General features: G+C 42.0%; 1 long non-coding RNA gene across 1 annotated transcript; it reads right to left on the reverse strand.

The window, feature by feature from the left end:
- Positions 1 to 5,840: 5,840 nt before the first annotated feature.
- LOC112587797 lies at positions 5,841 to 10,894 on the reverse strand. The gene is made up of 3 exons (XR_003112247.2): positions 9,226 to 10,894; positions 7,688 to 7,817; positions 5,841 to 6,135 (listed from the first exon to the last, which is right to left on the reverse strand). It is a non-coding gene; the product is annotated as an uncharacterized LOC112587797 (long non-coding RNA).
- Positions 10,895 to 13,499: the final 2,605 nt, after the last annotated feature.

Raw genomic sequence — 13,499 nt, forward strand, 5'->3', positions numbered from 1 at the left:
TTACTAAATTGAAATCTCTGACATGGGGCCCAGAGAACTGCTTTTTGGACAAGCTCCCTATTCTGCAAACTGGTATTGAGAACTACTGTTTCTGACTTTTTCTTTTAAAAAACACCCTCCTTCTTTTCTTTCTCCTGACTCCCCCGCCCCCCCCCCCCCATAACCCCTTCTCCTCCCTTCACCTCCTTATCTAGTGTAAGTCTCGTGGTTTTGCAGTTCAATCATTCCATGACCGGTGCTTTCTCACTTCGTTACCTCCCACCATTGTCATGAAACCAAGCCTAATGCTGGACCTAGCTGCCTTTGCTGCCTGCAGCACACAGGCTAACTTTCCAAGTCCTAATCTCAGCTTCTGCCTGGATTCTTTCTGGTAGGTCTTTGTATCTTATTTAGTGCCGGTTGCATCCGACTGAGTGACTTTACTTTCACTTTTCACTTTCATGCATTGGAGAAGGAAACAGCAACCCACTCCAGTGTTCTTGCCTGGAGAATCCCAGGGACGGGGGAGCCTGATGAGCTGCCGTCTATGGGGTCGCACAGAGTCGGACACGACTGAAGCGACTTAGCAGCAGCAGCAGCAGCAGCATCCTTCTTAATGACTGTAAAATATCTTACCAATGCTCTCAAGACATCTATACCATTCTTACTCCCATAGCACAAAGAAAACAGAGGATATTGGACTGTACTCTCCATTTCCTACCCTTCTACTTCTGAATTGATCTATACATGCATGCATCTTTTTTTCTTCTTCTTCTTCTCTTAGTGCATGAGGTGCTGTTCTGCATAAGGAAATGGTTCCACCCATGCTCTGGACCCCATCATTTGCAGTCTCTAACTCAGACTGTCAACCCTGGTCCCTTAGGCACCACAAGCATTCTCTTTCTACTGGCACTTGCCTTGAGCCTATAAACAGGCCCTCTCACCCCTAAGCCTTCTGTCTACTCCAGCTTCTACTCTCATTCCCCTCTCCTTCTCAGCCAAGTCTCTTAAGGGTGAAAGAACACTCCTCATCTTCCTTTAACTTCACTCTCATCACTACTCATGCCCAGATTGCCAGTGATTTCCTAGTTACAGCTCCAACAGGCACCTTGCAGTCCCTATCTTAGGAAATCCTTTTGCTTCTGGATCATTGCTGTCTTTTCCTGGCTTTCTCTGACTTTCCTGATTACCCTAGACTCAAGGGTCCATTATGGAGATCTCATCTTCCTTCTTCTTTTCAAAGGTGGCCAATGGTTTAATACAGAAAAAAAAAAATCTTATTATCTACCTCCAGAATTCTTCTTGGTCCAGAAGATTCTAAAGCCTCCCAGTCTCAATCCTGTAATGACCCTCAGCTGGTGGGGATTACCAGAAAATGAAAACAAACTCCCTATGAGGGGTGTTCAGAAATATGACATCTCAGAAGTATTTGTGAAAATCAGTCTGAAGAACAGAAAAATGAACTCTGCTTCAAAATTACAGCTGTAATCTAAATTTCCTTTTTCCGTTTTATTTTAAATCTCTCACTCCTAACAACCTCAGGTTTACAAGAAATTCTTAAACTTCCTAATTTATGAAGAGCGTTTCATAAGCAGTTATTTATTTTTTAGCCTTCAGGCTTGTATTTTGAAAACCTGCCATCGACTTACTGGGGGTTTGCGTGGCCCAGCCTCTCTACCATTCTGCTTTCACATGGCCTTTGGGGCTGGTATGTCATTTTTCACCATGAAAGTAATACTCGCCTGTTTAATCTGAGACAATGTGGAGAAAGGAGATGAAACTTTGTGACCCCCTCCTGGGTCACAGCCACTGTAAAGTTTGGTTATGTTCCTACTCAGTGTCTTCACCTCCGCCTCCCAATTATTTCTGCATCATATTCTAATTAGAGTTCAGAGCCTGATTTGGAAAGTTTTTATGTCAACACACGCCATGCGCCTTGGCAGTTTGCTAAGTCTGAGAAACTTCAGAAGGCGTTTTTTTTCTTTCTGACTTACCCATGTGTTTCACTTCGATTCTTGGAAACATATTCCTCTGTGCAATCTGGGTATTAGCCTACGGCTCTGAATAACAGAAAATTCAACTCGCATTCACGTAAACAATAAGGAAAAGTGTCGCTTCAGACAACTGCAACTCCAGGGGGTAGCACAGGCTTCAGAGACAGTTTAATTAGTGTCTCTAGGGATCTGTTTTCCTACAGTACCCTGAGATGACCTCCTGTATGTGTTGGCTTTGACCTTGGACCACTTCCTTCACAGATGTGAAATGGCTGTAGCAGTTACTGGTTTCACATAGAAATGTCATGAACTTGGGTGAAGTTCACCTAAGAGCAAGGAAACTTCTTTTCCAGGAGCCTCTAGCATTCTTGAGTCAATTCCTGTTCTCAGGGCAATGCCACACACTGACTTTGGCCGTGGTTCCTGGACCAAGTACTGCCATGGGAATGGAATTACCCTTAGACCAGACAGTCCCAGATATGGACTGAGACACAAAGGGTATGTTGGGAGGGGCGGACGCCTGAATAAAACTGGGTTATGTTAAAGATCAGAGAGGAGGAACAGAGATTGAACAGACAAACATACATGGATTTGGAAACTCAGCCATTAAATATATTTATTAAATTTACTTTATTTAATGTATTAATTAACTAATTGACTTATTTACACATTTTTGGCTTATTATTATTTATTTCATTTTTTAAAGCTTTGATAGATGATACTTCATATAGTTGAATATCCAAAACAAAAGGATATACAGTGATGACTCTGGCTATACAGACATATTTTATGTATATTCAAGGAAAATACATACATACATATATATGCACATATACATATATGCTCTCTTTTTGCACACAAAGCATAACATGTTACACACACCTTTCTGTACTTTGCTTTTTTTTTTTTTGGCTGCATCATTCAGCTTGTAGGATCTTAGTTCCTCAACCAGGGGATCCAACCCAGGCCCCTGGCCAGAAAAGAGAGGAGTCCTAAGTGGACTACCAAGGAATTCCTAACGCCTTTCTTTTTCACTTAACACTATATATTGGAGATGATTATATGATAATATAATATAGCACTATATATTGGAGATGATTATCATATAATCATCTCCAATATATAGCAAACAAAGAGGTTCATCACTCCTTTTTCAGTACATGATGTTATATTGTATCTAATTATACAGTACATACATATGAATGTGCCGCGATTAATTTAACGCCTATGGATAAGCATTTAGGTAGCTAATTTTTTGCTTTTAAAACATGGCTATAATGGATAATATTGCATTTTGCACATTTGGCAAATATCTAAAGCATGAATTTGTAAATGTAGAGTTAATGCCAGTTGCTCTATCTAGCTGTCGTACCAGTTTATACTCCCACAAGCAGGGTAGGAAGTGCCTGTTTCAGAGCACCCTCATCCACAGAGATTTGTATCAGACTTTTGGGTCTTCACTAATTTGATCATTGAAAAGTGATATCTCGGTATAATTTTAAAACTTTACAATTTTTTTTGATTGTGAGTGAGGATGAATCACTTTCATTGGTGCTTTCTCTTCCAGGCCTTGCCTGTTCATATTCTTTTCCCATTTTTCTATTGCACTGTTGATCTTTTCATTTCCAGTTTGTCTGAGTTCATATGCCAAGGAAAATTAGTCTTTGGTCTGTAATAGAGCTTGAAATATTTCCATCCAGTTTGTCATTTTGACTTTGCTTAGGGTTTTTCTATGCTGAAAATTTCATTTTATGAAATTGAACATATAATCCTTTCTTTTCTTTTATGGTTCTGGATTTACAGCCACAATGAGAAAAGCCTTCCCTACTCGATGATGAATAACTCTCTTTTAGCTTCTTCTAAAAGACAAGATGGTTTCATTTTAAACATTTAGATATTATATCTACTTAGAATTTATCCTGGTCAGCTGTGAGAAATCAGTCCAACTTTGATTTTTTCCCTATTTGATTAACTTTAATTTTATGCTATTTAATAACGATACCCTCTCTTGTTTTGTGACACTCAAGGTACTGCCAGTACTCTATAAATGTTTTCTAAAAATCTAAGTTTTCTTGACTTTAGTTAGCAAAACAATAGCTCAGAGAGCTTCTGTAACTCATTGTAGACCGTAGTATATTTTGGAGGTTAGGGAGATGATGGGATGGAAATGTCTTGAAATCATACGAAGAATAATGCTTGTTGCATTTCTATCATCCCTGCTATTTGGAAATGTGCTTACTCAAGATATGTATTCCCAATATTAGCAATTAAAAATGGTAAAGTCTGACTTCAGTGAATTCAGTCACTTAAAACTGGCATATTTAATGTTCTACTTAATAATTAACACTCTTTTTAGACATGGCATCATTAATCTCCTATAGGCTTGGGGCAGGTAGCTGACTCCTGTGTGCTTTCTAAGATGCTGCTGAGCCCCGAGTCTTCCAAGGTGAAGCATCTGAGGATCTGAAGCCCCTCTGAGTCTACGCATAGAGAGGGAAGACACATCTTAGATCCTTAAGTGGTGGTTTTTGGCAACGGGACCAACCAAATCCAGATACTCAGGGACACTCTACTAATCTTCCTCTCAATGCAAGGAGAATGTACTAGGCATTGTGATTCTCTAGTGGGATAGAAACTAATATTCATCCAACAGCAACAGTGTCAGGGGCACTGCTGAGTAAAAATCCTTTGACAAGTATAAGCAGACATCTGCTCGAGCTCTGTCACATCACATTAGAGTTGTTTGTTTACTGCTTTGTCTCTTCCAGGAGACTGGGGTGTTTTCTAAGGGCAGAAAGAAGCCTTTGTTTTCTTCGAACTCCTATAGCTTAGTACACTCATCCCTCTCTAGAGGAATGTGTTTATTGCATACTGTCTCTCTTTCTCGGACAGTCTGCTTATATACACCACTCTTCAATACACACCATTTGTTGAGCAGTTTCTGCATGTCTGCCACTGAATTAAAGCACTTCTCATGCATCACATTTTTAATACTCACAACTGCTCTATGAGGGTGGTACTATTATTTCCCCCATTGTAATACTGAGGAAGAACCGGACATGGAACAATGGACTGGTTCCAAGTTGGCAAAGGAGTACATAAAGGCTGTATGTTGTCACCCTGCTTATTTAACTTATATGCAGAGTACATCATTCAAAATGCCCGGCTGGATGAAGCACAAGCTGGAATCAAGATTACTGGCAGAAATATCAATAACCTCGGATATGCAGATGACACCAACCATATGGCTAAAAGTGAAGAGGAACTGAAAAGCCTCTTGATGAAAGTGAAAGAGGAGAGTGAAAAAGCTGGCTTAAAATTCAACATTCAAAAAATGAAGACCATCCATGGCATCCAGTCCCATCACTTCATGGCAAATAGATGGGGAAACAATGGAAACAGTGAGATACTTTATTTTTTTGTGCTCCAAAATCAAAGCAGATGGTGACTGCAGCCATGAAATTAAAAGATGCTTGCTCCTTGGAACAAAAGCTATGACCAACCTAGACAGCATATTAAAAAGCAGAGACATTAATGGTCTGTCTAGTCAAAGCTATGGTTTTTCCAGTAGACATGTATGGATGTGAGAGTTGGACCATAAAGAAAGCTGAGCGCTGAAGAATTGATGCTTTTAAATTGTGGTGTGGAGAAGACTCTTTAGAGTCCCTGGGACTGCAAGGGTATCCAATCAGTCCATCCTAAAGGAAATCAGTCTGAATATTCATTGGAAGGACTGAAGCTGAAGCTCCAATCTTTTGGCCACCTGATGTGAAGAACTGACTTATTGGAAAAGACCCTGATGCTGGGAAATATTGAAGGCAGGAGGAAAAGGAGACAACAGAGGATGAGATGGTTGGATGGTGTCACCGACTCCATGGACATGAGTTTGAACAAGCTCTGGGAGTTGGTGATGGACAGGGAGGCCTGGCACGCTGCAGTCCATGGGGTTGCAAAGAATTGGCCATGACTGAGTGACTGAGTGACTGACTGAATAGTGAGGAAACTAAAGGACTGAGAGGTTAAGTAACTTGCCCAAAGTCACACAGGCAAAAAATGGTGGAGCCAAGATTCAAATTCCTGATTTTCTAATTCCAGTGCCCACTGATCTTAATAATGACATCACATTGTTTCTCTCCAGTCTGTTGAAGAAAATTTCCCCAGTCTGTGGAAGAAAAAAAAAATTCTATGTAAAACAGTACTTACACTTCTGCCTTCCAGAAAAATGTCATCATCTAGCCCATGGGATATGGCTTTTTTATGATTGCTGTTATTTGTCTAGGAAAATACTTTGATGTTCCTATTTGAGTAATCCCACTCCCACCCCTCCCAGGGCAAGAGAAGTAGTGAGTGAAACTAAGAAGCCCAAATTACTTCATATATAAAAGGAATAGGGTCTGTGAGTTTATAGCTGGTTAACAGAGACAGCGTAAAGCACCCTAAAGAGATGAACAGGGCACGAGGGAATGACAGCTGGATGGGACAGTGAAACCCTATGTGAGATCATGGTCAGTGAGGAACTTCCTATGGTGAGGAAGACTTAAGAAATGTACAAATAACCCTGAACCATCAGCAATAGTTTGCGACCCACAGCAAGCACATGTAAGAAGTGTTTTGCCTGGGTTTGCAGAGAGGGAGAAAGAGGAATGGTCCTGGAAGGTGGGCAGCAGAGGCAAGAGTTGAAAGCAACAGTTAGGAACAGGCAGTAGCAGTGGAAAAAGCAAGTATCATCAACAGCCCACAGCTAAACAAGACACCCAGAAACCCACAGGAAATACTGCAAGTGACTTTTCACCTGTAATCTAGAGGCTTGAGCAAAACTGACTTCCAAAAGGTGAATGACATAGAGATGAACGAGTTCTAGTAACCAACTCTTTTCTCCCCTTCTGGGATTGAACCCAACTGCATTTGTTCAGCTGCATCACATAGAAGTTTCTACCAGCATGCTTATCCTTTTAGTGTCAGTGCAGAGTTTCAGAGTTTCAACCTCAGACCTGTTGATATCCTGGGATGAATAATATTTTGTTGTGAAGGGGCTTTAAGATGTAACCATCTTGTAAGATGTTTAGCAACATCTCTAGATGCCAGTATCTCCAAAGCTGACAATAAAAAATATCTCCAGACATTGCCAAGTGTCCCAGGGCGGGTGGAGAGGTAGAAATCACAACAGCACTATTTTGTGTGAAAGGGGCTCCCAAACATATTCTGAGTGTGTCTACTAAGTCACACTAAGTGGTACATCTTTAGAATGTCTGCAGAGTGGCCAGGAGTGATGCTGCAGCAAGTTCTCAGATCTTCACAAATATTTAGATTGTATTCATGTAATAACAGTATTTCTATAGCCTACATTACAGACAAAGTGACGGTATTGCCATTACTGGAACATTGTAGTTTTAACATTTCATACAAATAAAAATTAAGATTTGGTTATACACCTTTTTCCTCTAAGCAAATGACCATTACGTTAGTATGTGTCAGGGATGGGTACCCAGCTTTAATATAGAATAGTGGCTCCAAGGAACTGAGTAGGGTACTGTCAGAGTCAGATCTGTGGGAAAGGCTGCACAATGAGCTCCAGTGATTCTCCACCTGTGCCTTCTGGAGCTTTCAAGGTGGATGACGTTCACATAAGCAACACACTCTCATAGGAGAGCCTAGATTCAAACCTTGGTGAAAACCAACTTTCTCCAGGGAAGTGAAGGAGGGCAATAACTTACCATCATGACAACTATTATTGTCTCCACCAGCCATGGTCTTTCAGCGCTGTTGCACAGATAAAACTGATGTGTGTGTTTCCCCAGGTAGCTTTCTGCAATTTGACCCATTCTCCTTGCTCCTAAAGCACATCTGAAGATGAAAAAGTGAGAGAGACATCATCTACTCTGATTTATGCTTCTAAAGTATATCACCATTACACCTGAAGCTAGTAGAATGTTATATGCCAATTTTACCTTAATATAAATAAACGTATCAACATCAAATCTTATTTTCTGTTAATGAAAAATTATTGTGTGATATCTCACAGCTGATTGTCACATGGTAGACTCGAACCTCTGGTTGACTAGGAAGGATGTGGGGTTGAGATTCAGAGAAACTGGGTTCCTTTCTGAACATCAACTCACTGTTGCTTAAGAAAGGAAGTCTCTCTGCTGATCTGTAGAATGCATAGTTAAATAACCTCTTTCTCTCAGACTTGTTGAGAGGATTAAATTGAGTTTAAAACAATCTGCTATAAATTGCTAAACAAGTGTCCATCACTATCATTACCTCCTACAACCACCAGTACCTTACACAGGTCACCCAGTCCAACTTTGTAGGGTATCCAGCTTTTTCTTGCTACAAGCCCACAGGAAAAGCCTGCTCAGTGGTGTGGTACGTACATTACATGCTTAAGGTGGAAAAGTGTCTACATTGGGGTGAGTTGAAATACTGATCCAGCCCAAATGTCAAGTCTGCTTAAGCAGCTGCTAACGGAAAGGAATTGCCCCAGCTCTTATTTCTTGCTGCTCCCACAGAGTCAAACGGCAGCTGAGAGCCAAGATTCTCTGCCACCAGTTCCTTTCTCAGCAATATAGGCTAGGCCAGTGTCCTGGGATCTGACATTAACAATTAGGAATTTCTTAAGCAGCAGCAGACTGGGAAAGGCAACTGTCAGTGTTAAAGAAATACGTTGAAACTCAATTTTTTTTCTTTTTACAGTAAAAGCCATGAAGATAGACAAATATGCTGAGTTGACTCACCCCCCTCAATATAGAGCAGTCATCTTGATGATGACTCTCATCCTGACGATGCTAAACAGGTGACCTGTTCTGTCAGCGATGAGATCCAGAGCTCTTGGAACACAATGTGTCTCATTGTGTCAGCTAGTGGGGGAAAATGTTGACTAAGGCTCTAAGATCCCAAGGGTTTTAATTAATAGGAAAATTTGACTTCATCGCAGTCATTAAATAAATGGAAAGGAAACCAGGAATCAAAATGATAAGGGTGGGGAGCCCAGGCAGGAAGCGTGTAGGGAAATGCCCTGCAGGCTTGCATGGGCACTGTTGCAAGTCAAGGCTGGATTGATTAAGAGACTGAAACAGACTCTTGGCCACAAACACAGAGCCTGGAAGGTATGTCCACCTTCATTCTCATCCTGTTCTCTTATTGAGCAAACTCCACTTCCTCTCTTTATCTTCTGCTTTCCAAGTACTCATCCATCAGCTATTCCACTAATGGCTGCCTTTGCAGGAATGAGAGGCTTAATTATGCTTACCTGTCAGAATAGGATGCAGAAGGTATCTCGTGATATTTCTTACTCTCCTCTCTCCACCTCCATGAACATCTCCTATTCCCAATGCCTGGAATCTGTTCCTCTTTGCTTAAAAACTTCAAACCATCCCCTAAGGCGCACCAGTCTCTATGAAACCTTCCTTGACCTTTCTGGTCATACTAATTTTTCCTTTTATTGTAACACCTGCAACTTGGTATGTAACACATTTAATAAACACCCAGACATCCTTTTCTCTGTCTCATATGTGATGACCTTTTCTTCCCAAATAGATTATAAACCCCTGAAGACAGTAACCACATCTTAAACTTATTGAAACCGCACACCTAATTCTATGATTTGCCAATTAGCCCAGCTGAGACCCTAGAGTATCTCTAGGATCTGGGGGAGTTTAAGGAGCCCCAAGCTGGCTTCTCTAGAGGAGAGCATCAAATCAGCCTTGCTGTGGGGCCTACACAAACCTTTTCCTTCATCCTAGTCTGTTGCCTAGAGATCAAGTCCCTAGCAGCCTGAATCTGGGTCCCTTTTCAGGGACGCTTGTTCTATCCATCTGTTCCAGATTGGGTGCTGAGTTCCTGCTCCTGTCTGTCCTCCCAAATCCCTCCTCTCAACTGCACTCTGCAGGAATCTGTTCCCATGAGCCCACCATCCACAGCAGCTAGCTTGGGTTTCAGGCTGCCCAGACCTCTCCTCTATGTGGTTGTGCTCCACTCACATCTCTTCCCCTTCCTGGCATTACCGGCCAGCCAGCTTCTCAGTCTGACTCTTTCTGCCAAGTCCTTCTGGGAACGTCTGCCTTGCTCTGGGGCTTCTGGCTGGCCTGTTAGTCCTTTCCACTCTGCCATCAACTAAGCCATCATTCTGAAATTAAAAAAAAAAAATTCACCTGTAAGTTGAAGAAAGCTTGCATATGCGTGTGCAGGCACACACACACACACACACACACACACACACAAATTCATTTATCAGTTGAGAAGATTTCCACCTTTCTAAATTTATACTCTCCCTTTTTGGGCATTTATCGTCATTTCTAGGTCTGCCAATATCCAACTTGGAATTTTCTTTAAATCAAAGGGGCCCTTAGAGATTGTTTATTTCAACTCTCTTATTTTATTCCTTGTCTCTATTTTACTACCCTACGTTTATGCTTCTATTTAGAAGCCAGTGGCAGAGGACTCTGCTAATGATAACTTTAGTGAGGAATCCTCCTTGTCTGTTAGCAAACGGCTACAGTGCTCAAAGACCTCATAGAAGGTCTCAACTTGGGAATCAGTTACCACCAAAATGTGTTTATCCGTTGCTGAGATGAGGTCATTTCCTTCTCAGCCCCAGAAAGGAGACACATATACACCGTAAAAGTACACACACACTCTCTCTCCTCCTCTCTCTCTCTTTCTCTCACTCTTAATGTGATCAGCCAGCTTTCTGTCTGGAACAATCAAAATACCTCCTAGCTGGAATGACAGCATCATTTTCTTGATGCTGAAATAGGAGAGTGATAAAGCAGGTCGCAGCAGGCACAGCAGAAATGCCCTGCTTTTAAGATTCGTATCTCAAAAACGGTGCCGTGAGACCAAAAATGCAAAGCAGGCTGTGTTATATGCTGGAAAAAATATAGTTAAAAGCAGTCACCTCAATCGTGCTTTCAAGCTCTGGAGGAAGAAACACCACTACTAATTTCCCCTCCTCACCCTGAGGTTGCCATGGACACTGGGATTTTCCCAGAGCCATTCCCTTGCTGCGCTTGATGCTATGAGTGGGCTAAGAAAATTGCAGTATTTCCCACATAATGATCTTGCTATAGCTTTGGAGGTACCAAATCTAACATCTGCAGAGTGTGCCTGTCTCTCCCCTCTCTGCTTTGCTTGGTGAAGGAACTCTTCCCTTTACAGAAAACCCCTGGGAATTACCTTCCCACTGCAGGTTTCTAGCAGATTTTCCCCCCACTTTTTACTTTGACTTTTCTTCAAGTAAGGAGAACAGTGCTGGGTTAACACTTTAAGAGCAGCAGCAGCAACCATAGGACAGTGCCATTGGGAGGGAAACAGAATAGAAATCAGAAAAGATGCACTTGAGTCCTGGGACTTCAGTCAGATCTCCGAAGTCAGGATATTGCAAACCCTTCTTTAGAATGCAGGCACTAATGTTAAAATGGGCTTCCCTGAGGGTTCAGACAGTAAAGAATCTGCCTGCAACATGGAATACCTGGGTTTGATTCCTTGATTGGGAAGATCCCCTGGAGGAGGGCATGGCAACCCACTCCAGGATTCTTGCCTGGAGAATCCCCATGGACGGAGGAGCCTGGCAGGCTACAGTCTATGGGGTTGCAAAGAGTTGGACACGACTGAGTGACTAAGCACGCAGCACAATTTTTAATTAACTCATGTCATCTACAGAGCACTTGGAGTAGAAGCTGCTGCCTTCAAGTAAACATCACTCTATGTGGGCATTTATTCCTGGACACTGGTTGTGAGTCAGTGAAAAACTCCAAATGATCAGTTGCTGTTTTACACTTTCAGCTTATACAACAAATAACAAAAAGGGCTTAGCTCAATTTGCTGGAATCTCCCCACAAGACAGTTCGTTTCTATTCTGAAACCCTGGTTGGTAAATTTTAATTGTAAAAGAGAGGCTTACGTCAAATGAGCAGAAATGAAAGCAGAAATGAGACAGTTTATATAGTCTCAGTTTCCATGACTCTCAAAATCATTGATCACTCAACACACAGCTCAACCAGAAAAACCAAAACCCTTTGTTACAGGCAGAATGGTAAGATGTCCCCCAGGATTTCTGGCCCCTGGTATCCTCAAGATTTCTCGTAGTTGTTGAGTCAAACACTAACCTAGGTGCTGCTGTGAAGGAATTTTGAAGGTGTTATTAAGGTCCCAAATCGGTTGACCTTAAGATAGAGAGATTATCTGGGTGATCTTGACCTAAATTTGCAACTAGAGATCAGAGGCAGAAAAAGTCTCGGAGATTTAAAGTACGGGAAAGGGAGATTCTCCATAGATGGCTTTGAAGATGGAAGAGCCAGGTGACAAGAAATGCAGTGTTTCCAGGATAGCTGAGAGTGGGCCCCTGGTGATAGCCAACCAGGGCACAGGGATCTCAGTCCTCTAGCTGCAGGACCCTGAATTCTGTGACCACCTGTATGAGCTAGTGCAACGCCTAGCTCCAGATGAGAACACAGCCCAGATGATAACTTGATTCAGCCTGGATAGAATCTGAGACAAGTGATGTTCTTCCAAGATGCCTGACCCAACCAACACCATAAGATAATAAATGGGAGTTGTTTAAAGGGGTTACATTTGTGATAACTTGTTACTCAGCATGGAAAGCAAATATATACTCTGTAGATGGCATAAAAGTTTCTTATCCAAGACAAAAATCCTAACTCTTCAGAAGAGAGACTGACCCACCATTGTAAATCAGATCTATCAAGTAAGTTCCTTGCTGCTCAGAGTTTGATCCGTGCCCCAACAGCACACACAGCCTGGGAGCTGGTTATAAATGTAGCCTCTCAGAGCAGATCTGCTGAGTCAAAATCTTTATTTTTACAAATCCCCCATGATTCATATGATTTCCCTGGTGGCTTATCAGTAAAGAATCCACCTGCCAATGCTGGAGTCATGGGTTTGATTCCTGGGTAGGGACGATCCCCAGGAGTAGGAAACGGCAATTCACTCCAATATTCTTGCCTGGAGAATCCCATGGAGAGAGGAGCCTGGTGGGCTACAGTCCATAGAGTCGCAAAAGAGATCTAGCAACTAAACAACCATGTGATTCATATGCATACTAAAATGCAAGAGGCACTGGTTACCACTCTAGTTCAGAGCTGGAGAACTGGAATCAGCAAAACCTGAATTATCACCCTGGCTCAGAGTTTTACTAGCTGTGTGACCTTGGACAAGTTGATGAACTTCTCTGAGCTTCTATTAATCTATAAAGTGGAGCAAACAATATTACCAATTTCATAGGGGGTGCAGTGAGGCTTAAATGGGCCAGCATGTAAAGTGCCCACTGTCTGGCATGAAGTAAGTAAGGGTTTAATAAATGCTGGTTGTTATTAAATTGGACACTAAGAGCTGAGTGAGCTCAGTAAAGAAGGAAAACCGCATCAGCTGGAAACAACGCAGGATCACTGTGGTGAATGTCCTCCTCCGAATAAATACTCGCTCATGGACTTCTCAGAGGCTGCAGAAGGTTGTGACCTTGGATTTCTACCCCAGTAAGGATGCCCTGACACCAGGCTGGGTCAG

Source organism: Bubalus bubalis, chromosome 11, assembly GCF_019923935.1.
Source record: "Bubalus bubalis isolate 160015118507 breed Murrah chromosome 11, NDDB_SH_1, whole genome shotgun sequence".
Lineage (NCBI taxonomy): Eukaryota > Metazoa > Chordata > Mammalia > Artiodactyla > Bovidae > Bubalus > Bubalus bubalis.